Source organism: Camelus bactrianus, chromosome 34 (assembly GCF_048773025.1).
Source record: "Camelus bactrianus isolate YW-2024 breed Bactrian camel chromosome 34, ASM4877302v1, whole genome shotgun sequence".
In the NCBI taxonomy this organism is placed as follows: domain Eukaryota; kingdom Metazoa; phylum Chordata; class Mammalia; order Artiodactyla; family Camelidae; genus Camelus; species Camelus bactrianus.
Window position 1 is genome coordinate 20870021 of NC_133572.1, and position 7532 is coordinate 20877552.

The following is a 7532-nucleotide window of genomic DNA, read 5'->3' on the forward strand; positions in this document are numbered from 1 at the left end:
TGAGTCTGTTTCTATTTGGTAAATAAGTTCATTTGTATGATTTTTTTAGATTCTACATATAAATGATATATATTATTTGTCTTTCTCTATCTTACTTTATTTAGTATGATAATCTCTAGGTCTATCCATGTTGCTGCAAATGGCAATATTTCACTTTTAATGGCTGAGTAGTTTTCCATTGTGTGTGTGTGTGTGTGTGTGTGTGTGAGATTATTGGCCATGTATGGCTGTATACACCACATCTTCTTTATCCAGTCATCTGTTTGATGAACATTTAGGCTGCTTTCATGTCTTGGCTGCTGTAAATATTGCCACCATGAACATTAGGCTTCATGTATCTTCTTGAATTAGCATTTTTGTCTTTCCCAGATACACACTCAGGAGTGGAACTGCTGGGTCATATGGTAACTTTATTTTTAATTTTTAAGAAATTTCCATATTGTTTTCCATGGTGGCTTCACCAATTTACAGTCCCACTAACAGTGTAGGAGGGTTCCCTTTTCTTCACACCCTTTTCAGCATTTATTATTTACAAACTTTTTACGATGGCCGTTCTGACTGGTGTGAAGTGATACTTCATTGTAATATTGATTTGCATTTCTCTGATAATTAGTAACGTTGAGCATCTTTTCATGTGCCTGTTGGCCATCTGTATGTCTTCTTCAGAGAAATGTCTAGATTTCCTGCTCATTTTTTGTCCATCTGTTATTTTTAAAAATAAGGACTTTGCATGTCTGCAGTGCAGTATTTATTATCCATGATATTTAAAAAGTACATCTAGCTATCTCATTACTTTGGTATATATTTTGTCTGGTTTAGATATTTGAATTGGTTTAAAGCATTTATTTAATTATTTTGGTTAATATCCTCTTGTCTGTATGAAATTCAATGTCTGGTTTGAAATTGTCCTTATTAATTACAAAATCTACAATCACTTTGCTAGAAGGAATCTTGCCGTTCAGTTCCCTCCATCTCCATGTTAGGAAATATATTCAGAGAGGTGAGATGTCTTTATCAGAGTCATCCAGCAAGCTTGTGGTAGAACGAGCATTAGAAAAGACTGGTCACCTCACCGGACAAGAACACGTCGGAAAAGGTTCCTTTGCTAAGAGTTGGATGAAGAGAAATTTACTGTTATATGTAACTCTCAGACTTTATTCCTATCAGTGCTTCAGCCTTAGTTAACAATATAGAGTGCTTTCAGGTTCTTATTATTTACATATATACTTAAAAAAAGTATCATAAGGAAGCTAATTTGTAAAAGTATTTTAAAACTTCCTGAGTTTGTAAAAAAATATGTTTTGAGGAGATTGCCTTCAAGTCAGAGCTGAGGGTAACAGATGTCTCACAAATTGCAAAGTTTTTGCGGATGTACGAGAATTTTTAAATGGTCCCCAAAGATCTGTGGCAGTTATTTACCTGCATCCCAGATGTTCAGTGATGAGGCAGGTTCGTTTAATTGACATTCTACAAGAATCAGGTCCCTTAAGATTTACAGCACCATGTGCATGAGGACCTGGCTGCTTCTTTTTTCTATTCTGACAAAGACTATATTTTAAGGTAGGGCCTGAAATCTTCTGAAGGTCAGCCTTAGTTTACATGTAAGAAAATCGGTATGTTTTAATCCACAGACCTGGAAGAATTCAACAATGCTTTACAAATTCCATGAGCGTAGATTGTTTGTTTGTTACATCCCTTTGCCCATTATAGTGCCTGCAACACAGTGTATGCTCAGTAAACATTCATTAAATGAATAAATATACAATTTCTCTAGTAATACGTCCTCCTTAAAGCATGTGTTTTCTTGAGGTTCGGAGCATCTTTTGCCTGGGTTATAGCAGCCTTCAGTCCAGTTTCCTTGACTGTAGTCTTATCCTTACTTCTCATCCATTTTTCAGTCCAGAGCCAGATCTAAAATGAATTTCTGATCTTGTCACTCTTTAAAATTCTTCAAAACTTCACCATCAGTTCCAGGATTAAGCTAAACACTTTCACGGTGGTGTATGAGGCCCTCCAGGATCTGGCCTAAGCCCTCTGTAAGTGTTATCTGCCTCACACATTGTGTTCTAATAACCACAAATTGCTTTATTGTTCTCTGCACAAACTAGAGGCTTCTTCCCTTTTGTTCATGTTTCACTTCTGCTTGGAATGACCCCATCCCCACCACTTGCCTTTAAAGATTCAGTGAAGTAGTTCTCCCTTGTGAAGCATCACAATTTACCCTTCTTTACTTTCTGGCTGGGTTGCTCGCCCAATTCAGCACTCCCTGGTACCCAAGGGATACCACGATTGTAGAACTTTCTGCATTGCACCGTGATGGTCTGTCTATGAGCCTGTCTTACCTCCAAAACTGTGAGCGTTTATAGGGCAAGGATAAGTTTTCATCTATTTTGAGATTTCCAATACCTTATACAATAAAGGGCAGCTAGGAGACTCCATAGATTGGTTGACTACTTTTAGATATAAAGGAAGAAAAAATTCTCATGCTCAAGATGAAAATAATACATATTTTATCCACCTCTTTTCACACAAAATATTCTGGCCTATCTAATTAAAAAAATTCAAAACCAAAAGATAGCAATTCCATCTCTTCCTCTCAAGAAGGGGGAAAACTGGTAGCAGACTGGGAGGGAGGGATGGAGGCAGCCAGGAGGGAGAAGATTAACCCAGGTAGGTGGCAGAGAGAAGGCAGGTGGCCTGGTCTGGTTGGAATGTGATGAGGATGATCTCTCCCTTTAGGGTATAAAGTGAACATGTTTCATAATTTATATGCTCCCTCTGTGGGAGGTGGTTCTCACACAGGGATCTCATCTATTCTGGACCAGAGGGGACGCCTGGTGGGAGTAACCCGAGGGTCTGCTCTTGACATCCCAGCCCTCGCTCTGCTTTCTCTAAGCTTTTTGTTAGCTCGGACCTTTGGCTGTAAATAGTAAGCTTGCTAATCACTTAGTAGGGTTTTGTATTTGTGTGGTCGCTGTGTGTGTTAGCTCAGCTCATGAACGTTTCTGGTTACCTACCAAACAGTCATTCTCTACTGTGCTGCTAGGACTGTAACTTTGTGCCCACCCTCGAGTGCTGTGTGTCTCACACAGTCTAGCCAGTGCGCTGGAAGTAGATGACTTTGGGTGGAGCATCCAGGAAGCCCTTTTGAAAGGAGTGGACATGGCTGCCTTGTCCCCTGTCTCGCTTTCTCACTCTCTACTTTTTCTAACGTCTGAAGGTGATATATCTGTACTATGAGCGTGAGGGAAAGGGACACAGGCTTAAAAGTGCTATGTTGCTGAAAGTTAGAAGAATTTGTATCACTAATGACTTTTTGGAGCCAAATTATCATCCCGACATTTCTCATTTCATGGAAGAATACTGCCCTTCCCCTTTAATGTGCTTATATCACTGCTATTCATGAGGCAAAATCTACTCCTAACAGAAAATCATCTCTTAATGTCATTTGAGAGGGGTTCTAGAGAAGATGACTTTTGTTGGCGAACACTTTAACTGTCTTTTTTAGGGGAAAAAAGGAAATTAGGGACAGTGAGGCCAGAGCTCTCATATTGATAGACTAAGGCCACAACAATGAGGATAAAATTGCTTTAATTCATAAATAATAAAATACAAGGAGTTTGGTCATGAGAAAAGGATGTGTGGGGGAGGACTAGAGAATGAGAAAGAAGAGGAAATATAGAGAAAGGCCGGCTGTGGAGAATTCTATGGCAACATGGTGACAGCCTGGACCATGAGGGGAGGGCAACCTTCCCCTGACAAGAAAGAAAAAAGAACGTCCTCTGCAGAGAGCAATGAACAGGGTCTTCACAAACAGAAGTGGAAAATACTAAATTCTGCACTGTTGCTTTTTCTATGCTTAATTTCCCTTTTGTTAATCTGATAATTTCAGGAAAATTTTCTGTTCTCCTGGGGGTAACTAAACAGAGGGCAAGTGTCTACCCTGGGCTGAGCTGTGCAGGAGCTGAACAGGTTTCCTGGGAGGCAGCTCATTATGGGAGGCTAATCAAGCCTCTGGGTAAAGCAGAAAATCAGAACGAAAGCATATCAGTACAATGCAATTCTTTAACAGTGCTCTAAGGAGAAGCCCTCCAGACTGCTCGGTGCAGGAAAGAGGGCTTGCAGACGTAGTGAAAGAGACAGCCAAGACCCTAAAATGCTGCAGGACTCGGGAATGTGCAGCTAGTTAATATTTGGGTTTTATAGAAGAAAAGAGGTGCATTTCCCCTTGAGTTTTTTCCAGGGGGCACTCATCTTCAGACCAGGAGCTTCCGTTATGCAAGTGAGCACCCTGGGAAAGGATTTTTTTTTTTTTTGTAACTTTCACAGAATGTTTCTCAAGCTGCTAAATTGGAAATCTGTCCTGCATTATTTTGCTTAACTCAAGGGACCATGTTTTGTAGAAAAGCTAACCTGTTGTTTTTCCCCATGAGAGACCTCTGACATTATAGAAAAGGTGAGTAACACCACTCTTGGGTGTATTCACTCATTTGTGGTGCGTTTAAAGTATAATGTCAAGGAACTGACAGATTAATTTTAAAGGAAAAGTGTGACATTTAGCTGATCAAATTTGGATGGAGGGCCACATTTTTCCCACTGAAACCTCCTGACTAAAGAGCTTAGGAGCAAGACCCTTCCTGCCATTATATATCATATCACATCTACATTCTAATTTGCATATATCTACCTAGTATCCATTTATTGAAACTCCAAAGCAGCTTAGCTCTCTATAAAATGTCCGGGACTACTGGGGCACAAATTTTTGTTTGTAGAGTTTCTTTTATTTTTTTCCTTTCTTGTAAATCCATTTTTTTTAATTGAGGTATAGTCAGTTTACAATGTTGTGTCAATTTCTGGTGTGCAGCACAATGCTCCAGTCGTACATGAACATACATATATTCATTTTCATATTGTTTTTTACCCGTGAGCTACTACAAGACATTAAATATATTCCCTGTGCTGTACAGTATAAACTTGTTTGTCTATTTCGTATATACCAGTCAGTATCTGCAAATCTTGAACTCCCAGTTTATCCTTTCCCACCCCCTTCCCTGTAGTGTTTCTTTTCAATTTCTGTATATTTGTACCTCTGTCAGACAGGGTCCAATAAGGAATGTTTTCTTAAGAATTTTTGAGCATAGGCAAATTCAGGAAATTAGGGCTTGCAAAATTATTGGATGGAGTGGAGCAGTGGAATTCAGACAGCTCCCGTTGGGTTTTTTTGTCTTCAAGGTCAATCTACCAGATTTGTAGCTCAAAGGTCATGTAGCATCATTGTGTGGCTTCTGCCGCTGTGGTCCACAGCAACTCTACACCCTCCCAGTGGATGAATAGACTGTGGAAAGTGAAGGTTTTCCACTGCAGACACTTACGTGTGTTCAAGTTTGTTTGTCAGTTGGCACTGTGTCCATCTCTCTTGAACTTTCCGTAACTCATGGGAATCCCTCTTGTTGATTGCATCTGTCCATGTAGCCATGTGTGACAAGTGCCAGTATTTAAGACCTAGCAAACTTCCTCTGGAGCTCCAGGCGTCCAAGATTTAGGGTAGAATCAGTCTGATTGTTATTGAACAGGTAAAAAAAAAATTGCTGGTGTGTATGGTTCTCCCTGGGCTGTTTACCATTTGCACAGAACAGGATGCAGAGTGGGGATGGCATTTACTAGGTCCTCTCAAACCCTCAGTCATCTCAATCACCAGTGTCGATAGTCTACATATTCCTTGTTATCACAAAGGGAAAATATACCTTTACACTGGAAAAATTCTTGTGGTCATCACTTTAAAAAATGTTCAAACTCAGCCACATCTATAGAGGGACAACTGGCTTTCCAATGGATGCTAGAAGAGATGTGCTACATCACTGTTTAGGTATTTGTGCCAAAAACAAAACAATCTGAATCTGTTTCGGAGGGAAGAGACAGATCCAGAGTTTGGATATTGTATGAGACAACTACCTGGACAAGTTTTAAAAGTTGATAACCTGAGAAACAATCAATCAGTCAAACAAATAAACAAACATGTGGGAGAATGTCCTATATTCAAAGAAACTGAAAAGCCATAACTACAACATGTCATGAAACTTCATTTTACATGTATATGTATGTAAATTTAAATATAAATGGTATATTAGATGACATTATGAATTCTTGAGTGATTATTAGCTTTTTGAGTGTGATTACGATCTATATTTATGCAGGAGACGCATATTGAAGTTTTTGAGATGAAGCGTTACGATGTCTGTAATTTACTTTCAAGTGGTTTTGCAAAAGAATTCTCACATATGCACAAGCAGAAGTTACGTGTAGTAAGCCTAGAAGAAGTGTAAATGGATGTTCATTGCACTATTTTTTCAAATTTTATGAACGTTTGAAACATCTGACAATAAAAGTTGGAAAAAGGAGAAGAACCCTGGTCTTCATTAAGCTCGGTCTGCTGACACGGCAGGTGCCAGTGTTTGGATGCTCCGGTTGGCTCTTCACAGACTAGTCCCACTGATTGTCACAAGGGGCCTGTGGATTTCACTCTCTAGGGAAGAGGGGTTCACAGCATCACGATTTAGCAGACAAGGCATTCAACATGCTAGTACCTGTTAAACATGAGATTATATATTAGTAAGAACCATGTTTCATTGAATTTAAGATGTGAAATATTATAAAATGCACTCGAATTTCACATATAGCCAAGAAAGAAAAAAATGTATTACTTTGTACAATGTCTTCTAATGCTAATTTTAAGAAGGATCCCAATAGAAGAAATGCTAAAATATAAAAACAAGCATGAGTCCTAGAGTCAGTGCTGTACACTTCCCCGCCCAAAATGGATAATTATGTAGGAGAATCAGTATAAATTCATCTAGATCTAGCCATTGTCCTATTTATTGCATCTCTAAGGGAAAAATATTAAGAAGAATTTTAATGATGAATTTTAATAATGTATGGCATAAGGTCTCCTGCCTGTGAAACAGACATGGTTTGATCTATTAGTTATAGAAGTAGTGGAGAAAAATAATGCAGAAATTGTGCAGAAGAAGGCGGAGATTTTGACTCCTGTCATACATTTCAATCCTATGTCATTGGGCTGCTAATGTTCTTAGTTTCAGGATATAGATAAGAGTATTTTTCCTAAGTCGTAAGAAATATTATAGGTGAGAAATAATAAAAACAAAATAACATTAACAATTGCCTGTGCACTGACAGATGACTAGATAAAGAAGTTATGGTATATTTATACAACAGAATACTACTCAGCCATAAAAAACGATAAACTAATGCCATTGGCAGCAACATGGATGGCCCTGGAGAGTATCATTCTAAGTGAAGTAAGCTAGAAAGAGAAAGAAAAATACCATATGATATTGCTCATATGTGGAATTCAAAAAAAAGAGAGAAATAAACTTATATATAAAATAGAAACAGACTCACAGGCATAGAATACAGACTTGTGGTTGCCAGGGGTGAAAGCAGGTGGGATGGGTGGGAGTTTGAGATTTGCAGATACTGATTGGCATATATAAAATAGATAAACAAATTTATAC